Source organism: Caretta caretta, chromosome 28 (genome assembly GCF_965140235.1).
Source record: "Caretta caretta isolate rCarCar2 chromosome 28, rCarCar1.hap1, whole genome shotgun sequence".
Classification (NCBI taxonomy): domain Eukaryota; kingdom Metazoa; phylum Chordata; order Testudines; family Cheloniidae; genus Caretta; species Caretta caretta.
The window spans coordinates 11,705,676-11,720,262 of NC_134233.1; the positions used below are offsets into that span (position 1 = coordinate 11,705,676).

At 49.6% G+C, this 14,587-nt stretch overlaps 1 non-coding gene across 1 annotated transcript; it reads left to right on the forward strand.

The window, feature by feature from the left end:
- Window positions 1–13,166: 13,166 nt before the first annotated feature.
- Window positions 13,167–13,238, forward strand: TRNAA-UGC (transfer RNA alanine (anticodon UGC)). The gene has a single exon. It is a non-coding gene; the product is annotated as a tRNA-Ala (tRNA).
- The last annotated feature ends 1,349 nt before the right edge of the window (window positions 13,239–14,587 follow it).

Sequence of the window (14,587 nt, forward strand, 5' to 3'; positions counted from 1 at the left end):
CTGTGAGTGTGGGAAAACCTTCTCTTGGCACTCAGCCCATGTTAGCCATCCAAGAATCTGCACAGGAGATCAACACCATAAAAACCTCTAGGGCTATCTGTACTTTTTTTTCTTTAATACTTTTCCTGATTCCCACATAGTAACTTTTAAAGTTGTTTGAACTGTTTGCAGCACCGTTATCCCTCAGCGTGTCCAAATGAGTGGCCCATTTTTGCCTTTTGCAGTTCACCCTGTTTTGAGGTGGACCCATTTGTCCTTCCTATCTACTCCATTGTCTCATGAATAATTTGAGTGTGCCCTTCCTATCAGGAACCAGGGAGCATCACATCTATACCATTCCTCCGATTGCAAAATTATTGTTCGGAATCACCAATGATTCAGATTATATCATTGCCAGTTGTTCTCACGTTGCTCTGGGTTGTGCTGAAGAGCAGTTATATTGAGAACTTTCCCAATTATATTTAAAGGAAGAGGAGCAGGGGCAGGAAAAGAAGTGTCATTTCAGCCTCTGTGACACTGGAAGGAGATGGGGTGACTCAGAGATTCCCTCCTTCCCCATCGCTCCAGACCTGTTAACTCTGCATGGCTCAGACAGGAGGGATCTTCATCACATTCTATCCCTCCACTTCTCAAAGTGTCACGTGATGAAGCGTTCTCAGCTGTCCGTGCTTGGAGACGATGCTTTGACTTCTTTAATCCTATATCAGAGTTGCTATGACTGGAGATGAAAGTGTCAAAAACGTGGAAGGGGAATTCAAATGGATCCCAAGCACCGTGTGATCATTTGGAGTTTAAATCCCAGGTTCCATCAATTGGTAAAGCCACTTCTGGCAAGGGGGCTGTTTTGTCCCCCATTATGGGGGATGCTAGGTTACTAAAAAATTTTAAATAACCTAACTAATTCTATGGCATGGGGAATGGTCCCCTTCATGATGCAGATGTTGAGGAAATAGAAGTGGGTTTTTTATTGAATTTATTTTTTGTAGGTGCTAAAAAAAAGTGTATGAAATGAAATCAGTGTTGGAAATCTAATAGCTGCAGAAAAATAACTAGTTTTGAATAGAAACTCCAGCTCTGATAACTAACAGGGCTGTATCCAGTCCCTTGCCTGGAATTGTGCCACCAAATTAAAGAAAAGCCGGGCATGTTTCAGGAAGCCATTCCTCACTAACACTGCTGAGATTTTGAGTGCTTTTGTAAAGCATTCTACTTCAGAGAAGTGTACATTTACCCTAACCAAGGCCAAGGATTTGGAAAGAACTGGGGTTGAATGAGTACACACTCCGTTCTTGGTTTCCATCCCAGTAAAAGAAGCTATGGTGACCAAAGACCCAAGGAAAATTGTTTGTACAACTCACTGATTACAGATCCAAAGCATGCCAGGGTTAGATTGAGAACAATCATCCTTCACCATTTGGATCCAAAGAGAGAGAGTGCTTCATAGGACATTCCCTCCTCGTGGATTCCAAACTGGGTGCCTGATTGGGTAATGTCAAAGTCAGATTCAGGACACACATAATTTGTCAGACCATTCTGTTTATTAGCAAAGCACTTTGCCAATGCACCCAGATATGTGAGCCCCCTGCAAAGGCTCAAGCTAACTTATTTATACAGATAAGCCAATTTAACATAAGAGACAAAAGGAAGCAGAAACTGACAAATATACATACATATCTTACTTGCATACTAATGTTTACCAATCTCCCAGCTCAGTAGGAGCTCTAAGTTAATTAGTTTGAGGACCCATTGTCTCACACTCCTTAATGTTTCTCTTCTTGACAACTATATTTCAACAAACCCTTCAAGTAGCATTTCTTTAATGAATTCTAATTTCAATATAATTCATTCTATTTTCACAGAAACCAGGACTTTCAGGCTGTGGAAATGATGGTAACCAATGAGGCAAGGAACGTGTCCGGTTCCAATTTCAGACTTCCAGATACTCGCATGTTGAGTCCTGATTCTCTGGTTTTGTGTCTGATGCTCCGGCTTCACAATAAAGCTGATGTTGGCACAGCTGCCCCAATGTAGCTGCACTGGTGTAGCATGCTATTACAGATGCTCTAAGCCAATGGGAGAGATCTCTCCCGTCGGACTTCATTAGTCCAGCCCCCTCAAGCTATATGTCCTGCTGACGTAGCGCTATCTACACAGGGCGTTAGGGCTGTGTAACTACATTGCTCAACTCTGGATTTTTCACACCCCTGAGCAATATAGTTATACCGATAAATGCCTTTAGTGTAGGACAGTTTTCTCTTGTGTTTTATGCATTTACATCCCTTCTCCTCTACCTCCTTCTACTTTGAAAGATTAAAAAGTGTGAAAAGAGAGATTTTTTTTTTCCTTGTGATGCAAACATTCCCACATAGGAGACCCCTTCCACCAACACACATGGCAGAAGAACCAGCGATATATGAACTCAGAGAATTGGTTGGGACCTACGTTGGGACAAACCAGAACTAGAGCCAAGGTTCAGTTGTTGGCAATGGGGATTAAAAGAAAATGAACTCATATGACAAGAATTTGAGCTCTTTGAATATGTTACTGTTTCCAATGAAAATGAATTGATTGGTTAAAGAGTAGGAGACTAATTGTGTGATAATCTGAATCACTTTGTAAAACAAAGTGTCTCATTTTTTTGTTTTGTTAGTCATAGAGGAAGTGACAGCTGATCTTGAAAAGTTAATTTGCTTTAATTTACCCCCTGTAGTGTAAGGAGTTCTGGTAGAAAACCTCACTCCAATGGTTGGGGTGGAAGAATGTGTGTGAGAGTGTATAAGTGAATATTGGCCCAGTATAGATTTTAAATTTTTGTGTTTCAAATAGAACTTATTTTGCTTAGTTTCAAAGTCTATTTCTAGTGAAAGCAAAGCTATTCGAAGAGACAATTTGTAGAAGTTTTTACAAGTTCTTACACTTAGACTGTAAGGGTCACTGACTTCCCCACTTCTCTAATTTGCAAAGGAAAGTCATCTGTCACAGGATGTGTTCAGCAGGTAGGAAAGTTGCAGTCCTCAACCACCAAGGAAAAGGCTGAAGTCCATTACCTTTTAGGTCAATAAGCCATCTAAAGTCTGGTCTATGCTGAAAAGCGATGTTGACGTAGCCACCTCTCTCAGGGGTGTGAAAAGTCCACTCCACTGAGAGAAGTAGTTAATGTGACCTCAGCCCCAGCGTAGATAGTGTTAGGTTGTCAGAAGAATACTTCCAGTGTTTGAAGTATAGACAGAGCCTGAGACAGACTGATCCCCTATGGGAAGTGAGTCATGACATGAATTCCAATTTTGACCCATTTCCCTATATGTGAGAGAGGTACTAGTATGGAGGGCTGGGCCAGCTGTCCGATCGCCTGGTTCCTCAACTGTAGCTACAGCTCTTCGAACCCATCCACCCAAAGACTGAGAGAAACGGAGAGTTCCAACTGTTGTTATTTTAGTATCTTATTGTTCCTTTCTCTGTTTTTTGTGCTGGCCTTTCTATTATATCAGGGTGTGAGGGTATAGCTCAGTTCATGTTGTGACAAAGCTCTGTCCTTGTCTCTATGGGTCCCACGTTTCCTGGTGGATTTTGCTAGCCTCAGAGGCTCACTGTGACCCTCCACATAGCCCTTCTCTCTCTCTAGAGGCAAGGGCCATAGCTTACTGAGCCATCATAAGCCAGCAAGGGAGGTGAGGAGAAGCAACCCTCCCTCGCACAATCTCTGTTTCTCAGTATCCATGATTAATCAGGGAGGGGAGGGGAGGGGAGGGGAGGGAGGAGCCCGGGCCCGCCCTCTACTCTGGGCTCCAGCCCAGGGACCCTAATAGTAGCAGCTATGGTAGCTGACTTTTGGGAAATAGGACGTGTACAATTCCCTGGGCCGCTTCCCCACAGCAGCCCCCACTCAGTATCTCCTTCGCTGTTACCTCAGGGCCTCCTTTCTTGCACCTGATGTGGATTTGCACTGCTTGGTTCCTCCAACAGCACGGCTTCCTCCTACAGGTCCTGACACATGCGCCTCACTGACGAACTGGGAGGCTTTTCACGAGTTCCAGCGAGGCCTTGATGGGCTTCAGGTATTCCAATCAACCTAGCTATCTCCACTGCTTTCTAGAAGGATCTTAATTGGCCCAAGGTGTCTTGATTAACCTGAAACAACTGCCATTTGGTTACCATAGTACCAAGGATTTGTTTAGCCTGGGGCTAACATACCTGTTCCTCACTACTTTACTATAGCCGTCTTGCCTTGCCCCATCGCAATGTGTGACAAAAGCTTATTGGTGCCAATTGGCAAAGGGGTCACTGTCATTCACAAGCAACTCCTGTCTCAGACCTGACAAATTCACCACACCTAGGACCCAGAGCAGGGGTGGTGGAATCTTCCTTACAGTGGGGGGGCCACCGGCGTCCGAACTGTGACGCCCCCATGACACCCCTTTCCCCCCAGCCCTCACTCACTCCGCCCCTTCTCCCTGAGGCCCCAATCTCACACCGCCCCTTCTCCCTGATGCCACCCCTCCCTCGGAGGCCACACCCACAGAACGCCTCTTCCCCCAAGGCTCCACCTTGTTCCCCCCTCCGTCGTCCGTTCTTAGAGCTGCTAAAAAGTGCTGGGCCCATGGCCCTCTAAACCCCCCTCGTCCTGCACCCTGACACACAGCCAGGCAGGCAGCAGTGTGTGTGAGTGTGTGTATGTGACAGAGACTGCTGGGCTGTGCTGAGCCAGTGCGGGAAGTGGGGGCTGATGTCGGGGCTGTCCCCCTCCCCCTGACTCAGGACTGGGGTGTCCCCCTCCCCCTGACTCAGGACTGGGCTGTCCCGCTCCCCCTGACTCTGGACTGGGGTGTCCCGCTCCCCCTGACACAGGACTGGTTGCTTCCAGCAGCTGTCTGAACTTAGGGACAGCGTGCCAACACACTCACTCTTCCACAACACACACGCTCCCCGAACACACACACTGTCTGTCCCCAACACACACACACTCTCTGCCCACCACGCCCACGGCAGCTGAAAAGCCGCTGGCAATCGAGTTGGATGCCCATGGAACAATGGGATAGAGAAACCTGCCTCGTGTGGCTGCCCACGAAGCATTGCAAACCCTTCCCAAAGCACCCTGCGGCCAGTTGCACAGTGGGATAGCGTCCCACAATGTACTGCTCTCTGTGGCGATCTAAGAGCTGCTAGCCTGGATGCGCTCCGGTGACACAAGCAGCCTAGTGTGGACATGCAACAGCGGCTTAATTAAAACGCTTTAACTAAAGCAGCATAACTCTGTCGTGTAGACGTAGCCTGGCTCCCACTGGGGCCAAGGATGCTCAGGCACTGAAACTAAAGAGCCACAACTTCCTCCGTAGTTGGCAGGGTTCAAACCTGCACAGGGAGACCCCCCCCCAAGGGATTTCGAGTCCACCACCTTAACCACACCGCCACAACTACTTGCTTTATAGAGCGCTCTCATGACACTCTAGTTCTTTTCTCACTGAGTGATCGTTTCCAATTGTTTCCTCAGACCAGCGTCCACAACACACTCACTGCTGTGCTGTTGTGTAAGTGTGCCCAGGGCTGAACAAGAATTCCTGCTCGTTTCCCTTCTGGCTGGAGCATGAGGAGAGTGTGTTTGTGGCCAGTGATGTTGCTGTAGATTGTTGTAAAATTCCTGCCTCGATAATTCAGACAGTCCCTTTCCCGTCATATCCCCAGTACATCAGTGACTGTAATAGCAGGGGGCAGGTTTTCTGTGGGGCACAGAGCTTTGCCAGGGGGTTGGTGTCTCCTTCCTTTCCTCACCCTGGAGGAAACTCAGCTTTTCATTCCATCTTTAATGTGTCATGGAATAACAACAGCAGCATGAAGAAAGAGGTGGGCAGGGTGGGCCTCAGGGGAGGGGCACAGAGGTGCAAGTGGTGGGCAGGGCAGGACGGAGAGGCACGGGTGGCAGGCTGGGTGGGTCTCATGGGTGGGGCTGAGAGGTGGGAGCGGCGGCCATGGTGGGTCTCAGGGGAGGGGTCAGAGAGGTGTGGGTGGCGGGCAGACCTTGGGGTAGGGGGCGGAGAGGAATGAGCAGCCGGCAAGGAGGCCTCGGGGAGAGAGGAGCGAGTGAAAGGTGGACCAGCAGGCCTCAGCCGAAGAGGCAGAGTGGGGTGGGAAGAAGTCCTCCTCTTAACCCAGTGCTATCTACACCGGGATTAGGCTGATATAACTGCATTGCTCAGGGAAGGTAAAATTTTTAACACCCCAAGGTAATGTTGTTACTGACTTAATTTTGTAGGATAGACCTGTCCAAAGAATCACACACACACCTTGGGAGTAAAACTTCACCCGCTTCTCTGCTTTACAGAATCGAAACACAAGAAACGCTTGTCAGGGCCCAGTGCGGGTTGGCAGGGAGTCAGGTGTGGGCAGACACCATACGTTAGCCAGAGGAAGGCACCATGGATTAGCTGGTTTAAGGCACCTGTCTTCTAAACAGGAGATCCTGGGTTCAACTCCCAGTAGTGGCTTTTAAGGCACCTGATACTGGCTCCTATCAGAAGACAAATAACAGAGTTAGATGGACCTTTGGTCTAGCCCAGTGTAGCTGTTCTTGTTGTTTAAATTACACTCATAGGCACTGATAATAGAGTGACTGAAAGTTTGGGTGTGAAGGGCTGATAGGTCAGTGGTGCAGTCCTCTCGCAGATGACCCCCTCCCTCTGGGACAGGGGCAGGTCCGAGCTCTCACACCAAGTGGGTCATTGGGGCTGCCAGAATCTGTGGGCGGCTAACTCAGTTTACGCCGAGGGTTGAGTCCTGCTTTGTGCACCGTGTCTGAGAATGAAAATCCTAAACCTCCCTTTGAAATAACGAATGCAACAGGACCTGTTTTGTCACTGCCCCGAAGCAGACAGAGAAATGGAGAAATGCCATTGAGTCCAGGGGAATACTTCACTGCGGTTTTACCTTTTTCACTTGCCAAACTCCCGCCCAGCCTTCTGGGCTCCTAGAGCAGGGTCCTGAGCCTGAGCCAAGACACGTACCCTGCTACTTTACAGCCCAAGCCGCTGTCCTGGATTAATGTGACACGGGCCAGCCGTGGGTGATTCATTGCACTGTAGACGTATCCTAATGTTATGTCTATACTGCCATTAATACACCCAGGGCACCTGTCTCAGAGCCCGGGGCAGCTGACTCAGGCTTATGGGGCTGGGGCTGCAGGGCTATAAAATGACAGTGGAGACAGATGGCCCAGTAAAGGTATCCACGCTCCCATGGACTCTCCCAGGAACCGTGTACAATGCGGACTTCTCCGAGAAAGCCCGGAGACAATGGACACTGCTTGACTCACATCAAGGCAGCGGAACTTCCTAGCAAGTTGGAAGAGGGGAAGAGACGTCATGACTTGGCCTCACTCCCACTCTGCTCAACACCTGGCAACACATCTGGAGGACAAAGACTGAACTGAAATAATTCAGAGATCAGAAGAGAATAATAATAATCCATTCAAATGAAAGTCCCCAAACAGACTGGAATAGGTTTCCCAGCAGAAAATTTTCAATTTTGTTTTCCCAGTCAGACCTCGCCAAGGGAAGCAGAGAGAAAATGTTTGAGTTGCTTCCTCCAGAGCACCTTGACCTAGACACGCTAGCTGTGGGTCACTGTCGTGGCTGAGGTGGGGGCATTTTAATTATTTGGGCAGGTCCCAGGGTGTTTGGGGGACATTATGAGGCTCTTACCTTTTGAGATAAATACTAAGAAACAAAGAACTCTTTGAGAAATCTGGGATTTAGATGTGTTTTATTGACAGCAAGGGAGGTCTGAGTTCCTGAGAAGGTTTTTGTTTACAGGAAGCAATGTGGCTTGTACCAAAGGGGAGATGGTTGTTTGTGAAGGAGGGGAGAAGACAAAATGCACACAATGAGGATGGGATTCAAACCCATGCATGCAAAGCACAATGATTAGCAGCCCACAATGATTAGCAGCACTTTAACCACTTGGCCACCTCATATGAGCTGCCAAAGAAGGGACAGGAGGAGAAATCTAAGGCCAGCAGAGGTAGGAACAATAAGGAGTTTTTAAATACGAAGTGTAAGGAAGGCCTGAATGACCTCCCCCCTCACATCTAGTGATGAGCTGGGGGAAAGACTTCAGGAACAGACCGTCTTTACATAGACAGGCCTCCTCTGCCTAGGTATGCAGCAAGTATCCTTTGAATAAAAAAACAAACAAACAAAATATAAAGGTAATTTTTTGGTTTTCCTGCACTCAGCCAAAAAAAATGTGAAAAGAAAGGGGCATTTTTAAGCAATCATCTGTCCCCACCCAGGGGCTGGGGAATGCTTATTTTCTTTTTCAGACACTTTCTGGGCAAGCTGGTGCCAGTGGAAGAAAACCCAGAACGCCGTGGGTCCCCTGTTGCAACAAAACATTGTGTTCTGTGTTTGTCTTGTTGTTCCTGTTATTTTGGTGGATATTGTAAATTCTTCAGGCGTGACACCCCCTTTTAATTGGGCATGTCATGCTGCCCCTTTCGGGGCCAAGGGAAAATGTACCCTAATTCAACCTCTTCCACCCTCTACTCCGCCACCTCCCTCCAAATTCTCTGTGACACCCCCATCCCCACGGTGGCCTACCCCCATCCAGAGACCTGTGGTTCTTAATGCAACTGGTTTACAAATGACTATCGCTCTGTTCCCCACTGACTGGTCTCTCAGTACAACATTTGATAACTGTTCTGTTTACCAAAGTAGGTGAAAGAATGTTGCCATAACTAATTTCAAACTCATTTGAATTGGATGGAGGGGAAATAAACAAGAACATCCGAAAATGGCGAGCCCCCACAAATTACCTCTGGGAAGGCTGAAACTCACTGCAGGAAGCTGACTCAGTGTCTCAAATCCAACGCTTGGAATGTGCCTGGGGCTACTGGACGGAGTGGGATTACGTCAGGGATTTGAATCATAGACTCAAAGAATCATAGAATAACAGAGTTGGAAGGGACCTCTGGAGGCCATCTAGTCCAACCCCCTGCCCAGAGCAGGACCAATCCCCACTAAATCATCCCAGCCAGGGCTTTGTCAAGCCTGACCTTAAAAACCTCCAAGGAAGGAGATTCTACCACCTCCCTAGGTAACGCATTCCAGTGTTTCACCACCCTCTTAGTGAAAAAGTTTTTCCTAATATCCAACCTAAACCTCCCCCACTGCAACTTGAGACCATTCCTCCTTGTCCTGTCATCTGCTATCACTGAGAATAGTCTAGATCCATCCTCTTTGGGTCCACCTTTCAGGTAGTTAAAAGCAGCTATCAAATCCCCCCTCATTCTTCTCTTCCGTAGACTAAACAATCCCAGTTCCCGCAGCCTCTCCTCATAACTCATGTGTTCCAGTCCCCTAATCATTTTTGTTGCCCTTCGCTGGACTCTCTCCAATTTTCCACATCTTTCTTGTAGTGTGGGGCCCAAAACTGGACACAGTACTCCAGAAGAGGCCTCACCAATGTCGAATAGAGGGGAACGATCACGTCCCTTGATCTGCTGGCAATGCCCCTACTTATACAGCCCAAAATGCCATTGGCCTTCTTGGCAACAAGGGCACACTGTTGACTCATATCCAGCTTCTCATCCACTGTCACCCCTAGGTCCTTTTCTGCAGAACTGCTGCCAAGCCATTCAGTCCGTAGTCTGTAGCGGTGCATTGGATTTTTCTGTCCTAAGTGCAGGACTCTGCACTTGTCCTTGTTGAACCTCATCAGATTTCTTTTGGCCCAATCCTCTCATTTGTCTAGGTCCCTCTCTTTCCGATCCCTACCCTCCAGCGTATCTATCACTCCTCCCAGTTTAGTGTCATCCGCAAACTTGCTGAGGGTGCAATCCACACCATCCTCCAGATCATTAATGAAGATATTGAACAAAACCGGCCCCAGGACCGACCCTTGGGGCACTCTGCTAGATACCTGCTGCCAACTAGACATGGAGCCATTGATCACTACCTGTTGAGCCCGACAATCTAGCCAACTTTCTACCCACCTTGTAGTGCATCCATCCAGCCCATACTTCTTTAACTTGCTGACAAGAATAGTGTGGGAGACCGTGTCAAAAGCTTTACTAAAGTCAAGGAACAACACGTCCACTGCTTTCCCTTCATCCACAGAACCAGTTATCTCATCATAGAAGGCAATTAGATAAGTCAGGCATGACTTGCCCTTGGTGAATCCATGCTGACTGTTTCTGATCACTTTCCTCTCCTCTAAGTGCTTCAGATTGATTCCTTGAGGACATGCTCCATGATTTTTCCGGGGACTGAGGTGAGGCTGACTGGCCTGTAGTTCCCAGGATCCTCCTTCTTCCCTTTTTTAAAGATGGGTACTACATTAGCCTTTTTCCAGTCTTCCGGGACTTCCCCCGATCGCCATGAGTTTTCAAAGATAATGGCCAATGGCTCCGCAATCACATCCGCCAACTCCTTTAGCCCTCTCGGATGCAACGCATCCGGCCTCATGGACTTGTGCACGTCCAGCTTTTCTAAATAGTCCCGAACCACTTCTTTCTCCACAGAGGGCTGGTCACCTCCTCCCCATGCTGTGCTGCCCAGTGCAGCAGTCTGGGAGCTGACCTTGTTTGTGAAGACAGAGGCAAAAAAAGCATTGAGTACATTAGCTTTTTCCACATCCTCTGTCACCAGGTTGCCTCCCTCATTAGTAAGGGGCCCACACTTTCCATGGCTTTCTTCTTATTGCCAGCATACCTGAAGAAACCCTTCTTGATTTGCGCTTAGCTCAACTGATGGTTGGTTGGGAAATGTTATTCTAACCCGCGATCAGGGTTGGAAGGGACCTCAGGAGGTATCTAGTCCAACCTCCTTCTCAAAGCAGGACCAACCCCAACTAAATCATCCCAGCCAGGGCTTTGTCAAGCCAGGCCATATAAACCTCTAAGGATGGAGATTCCTCACCTCCCTAGGTAACCCATTCCAGTCTTCACCACCCTCCTAGGGAAATAGTGTTTCCTAATATCCAACCTAGACCTCTCCCACTGCAACTTGAGACCATTACTCCTTATTCTGTCATCTGGTACCCCTGAGAACAGTCGAGATCCATCCTCTTTGGAACCCCCTTTCAGGTAGTTGAAAGCAGCTATCAAATCCTTCTCACTCTTCTCTTCTGCAGACAAAATAATCCCAGTTCCCTCGGCCTCTCCTCGTAAGTCATGTGTTCCAGTCCCCTAATCATTTTTGTTGCCCTTCCCTGGACTCTCTCCAATTTGTTTCTGTAGTGGGAGGGGGCTCTGAAAACTGGGCGCAATGCTCCAGATGTGGCCTCATCAGTGCCGAATAGAGGGGAATAATCACTTCCCTCAATCTGCTGGCAATGCTCCTCCTAATGCAGCCCAATATGACCAGTTACCCATATTGAATGCAGGCTCAGCAATATTTGATGAATTGGTTGCTGTCCATTCAGTCGGTTATTTCCTACTTATTCATAACTAATGAAGATGCTCTAAGGGGATGGGAGAGAGCTGTCCCGTCCGTGTAGTTAATCCACCTCCCCGAGAGATGGGAGCTGTGTCAGTGGGAGAAGCTGTGTTGGTGGGTGGGCAAGCTGTGGGGTCTACATGTATAGATAAAGTTTAATCAAACCCCATTTTTAAAACCACCCGTGGTCTGGGAATGGAAAAGGAGCTCTCTGAGCAGGGCCTGTCCTTCAAAATCCTTAAGATCACTGACTTGCCTATGCCAATGCCATGGGGGGTGTAGCTCAGTGGTTGAGTGTTTGACTGCAGCTTAAGTAGTCCTTGGTTCAAATGCAAGTGCCCCCTTACAAGCCTGTTCCCTTAACAAAAATAAGCACATTTCCATTTCCATTATGTTCGGGAGCTCCACTGAATAGGGATGAATGGAAACATTCAGTGTTTTCCTGTGCAAATCCATAGAAAACTAGCAAACAGGTCCCTCATCTGAAATCAGTTCCAATCCTCTGAGTGTCTAGTTTATGTTTTCATCAATGAAACAAAGACACATGAAGGCACATTTGCAGATCCTTGGTCTCCATGGGCTACAATGTGTAGAAGAACAAGAACCCCATCCCCTTGGGAGGAATGGACTAGTCTGTGTTACATTCCAATGGCAGCTGTTTAAAGGGAACATGCTTCGAGTTCATGATCACCCGCAGTGTCTCTGTAAGGTTGCCAACCACAGAGCCGGTTGTGGCTGCATCTAAGTAACCGCAGAGTTAGTGTAGTACCAGATCGTGAATTGCACAGCGTCACTTTCGGTCTCGTTGATCATTTGGGTAGAAACAGCCATTTCCTGCCTCTCTTTCACACAGAAGGACAATTTTCTATGTGCAGACGCAGGAACATCAAGATCTTTCTCTGTCCCTTGTGCAAAGTAGGGTGTCAAATTCCAAGGAACCTTCCTCTTCTGCGATGGAAACAATGGAGAAGCAGGGGGCCCTGGGCACCTCCAGCCCTGGCCGGGAGATGTTCCCTCCCCGCTTTCTTTATGCTGCTGTTGTTATTTCATGGAATGTCTGGGATGGGTAAAAAGCTGAGTTCACTCCAGGTGGAGGGAAAAAAGGACCCTGAGAATCTCAGGGCCTCAGGGAAAACCTAATCCCTGCTACCGGGATCACTGAGGTGCTGGGGATTTGAGCAGGAAAGGGACTGTGTGAATTGTCCAGGTGGGGAATGAATAACCACCGACAACTAGTTCCACCTCATTAACCACGGACACAGGCTAATCGTGCTGCAGATAGAAGGGAAACTGGGAGCAATTCTTTGCTGTCAGCCATGGAAACAGTGACCCGAGTGCACTGCAGTGAATGTGCTGGGGAAAGCTGGACTTTACAGGCAGGTGGAAATAGCAGATCCGAGAAAAGCCCCCCCCCAACTTCTTCCACCGGGGTGAGGTGTTGAGCGACTCACAGCGCCCCCCAGCGCCGTTACCTTTCAGCAGGGGCTGGCAGCTCCAGCCAGTCAATGCAGGGGAGAGGGCCGAGTGTATCTCTGCACCCTGAGTCCAGGGCAGGCCCTCTCTCTCCCCCACATAGAGAAACTGGCCCTGCTGCAAAGTGACCCCTGAGAACCAGCAAACCCAGGACAGAGGGTTTGGCCCTCAGAGCAGGGAATGTGTCCCCCATGCTGCCGTTAGGCCCCTGGAGGCTCTGGAAACAGGAGGGCTCTGAGCGTAACCCATGCCAAACAGCCCCCATCTGGGGATGTAGCTCAGTGGTAAAGCGCATGCTTTGCATGTATGAGGCCCTGGGTTCGATCCCCAGCATCTCCAAGTTCTCTTTTCACCCTGCTGCTTTGCTCAGGCCCAGAGGGGATGTGGCCCAGCAGTCTCCCTGCAGGAGTTTCAGTCCTGCTCAGTGCGTGGCAGGTGCCCATTGCACGGAAGGTCTGTGCGGGTTTCTGCTCCTAAGTCACCTTGGTACATTTAAGATTAAGATTTAAGGGGTGGCTTGGGACAGTAGCGGATGAGAAGGGGGAATCCTCCAGCCCAGGAGGGATAGGTCCCGTCTGCCCAGACTGAGGGGCAAGGAGACGGAGGGGCAGTCAGTGCTCAGAGAGGAGAGAGCTCAGTGATTTACACCCATCAGGGGACACTGTCTTTTTGAGGCGGGTGCAGCTGGCTTGGGATGGTGCTGACGATGGATAGAAAACAGGCTGGAGTCAATGACAGATGGGACCACAGAAGGGGAAGGAGAAGGGCATCTCCATAGAAGGTCCTGGGTGCTCAGATACCCCAGTTCTAGGTACCCTGGCCTGTCCTAGAGAGAGAAAAGACAAAGAGGGGCCCAGCCCCCCGACAGTCATCCCATGGACAAGAATCTGGTTGGGAGTGGGGTGAAGGTTCCCGCTGGACAAAGGGGAGCTGAAGTCCCCCAGTGTCCTGGAATTTAAGCAATGCAAGCTTCAAACCCTGCACGGGTGGGGCCTGAGGGGCACCCGCAGAAGGTTGGGCTGGACAGGGGCAGCAGGTTTCTACAATTTTTGGTGGTTTCCAGAATGGGACCAAGTCCTGCCTCCCCGTCCACCTCCCCCCACATCTGCCTAAGGCTCTGGGAGGGAGTTTGGGTATGGGAGGGAGAGGGAAAGGGGTTGGGCTCTGGGAGGGAGTTTGGTCTGTGGGTTGCGGCAGGGGGTTGGGGTGCAGGAGGGAATGCAGGGTGCGGGGTCTGTGCTGGGGCAGGGGGTTGGGGTGCAGGAGCAGGTGTGGGGGCAGGCTCTGGGAGGGAATTGGGTGTGTGGTGTGGGCTCTGGGCTGGGGGAGGGCGTTGGGTGCAGAAACGGGTGGGGTGGCCAGGTTCTGGGAGGGAGTTCAGGTGTGGGCTCTGGGCTGGGGGAGGGGGTTGGGGTGCAGGAGAGGGTGCAGGTCGGGCTCTGGCAGGGAGTCTGGGTGTGGGGTGTGGACTCTGGGCTGGGGGAGGGGGTTGGGGTTCAGGAGAGGGTGCAGGTCGGGCTCTGGGAGGGAGTTGGGTGCAGGGGGTGGGCTCTGGGCTGGGGAAGAGGGTTGGGGTGCGAGAGCAGGTGTGGGGGGAGGCCTGTGGGAGGAAGTTTGGGTGCGGGATCTGGGTTGGGGTTGGGGGTTGGGGTGCAGGAGGGGGTGCGGGCGCAGGCTCTGGGAGGAAG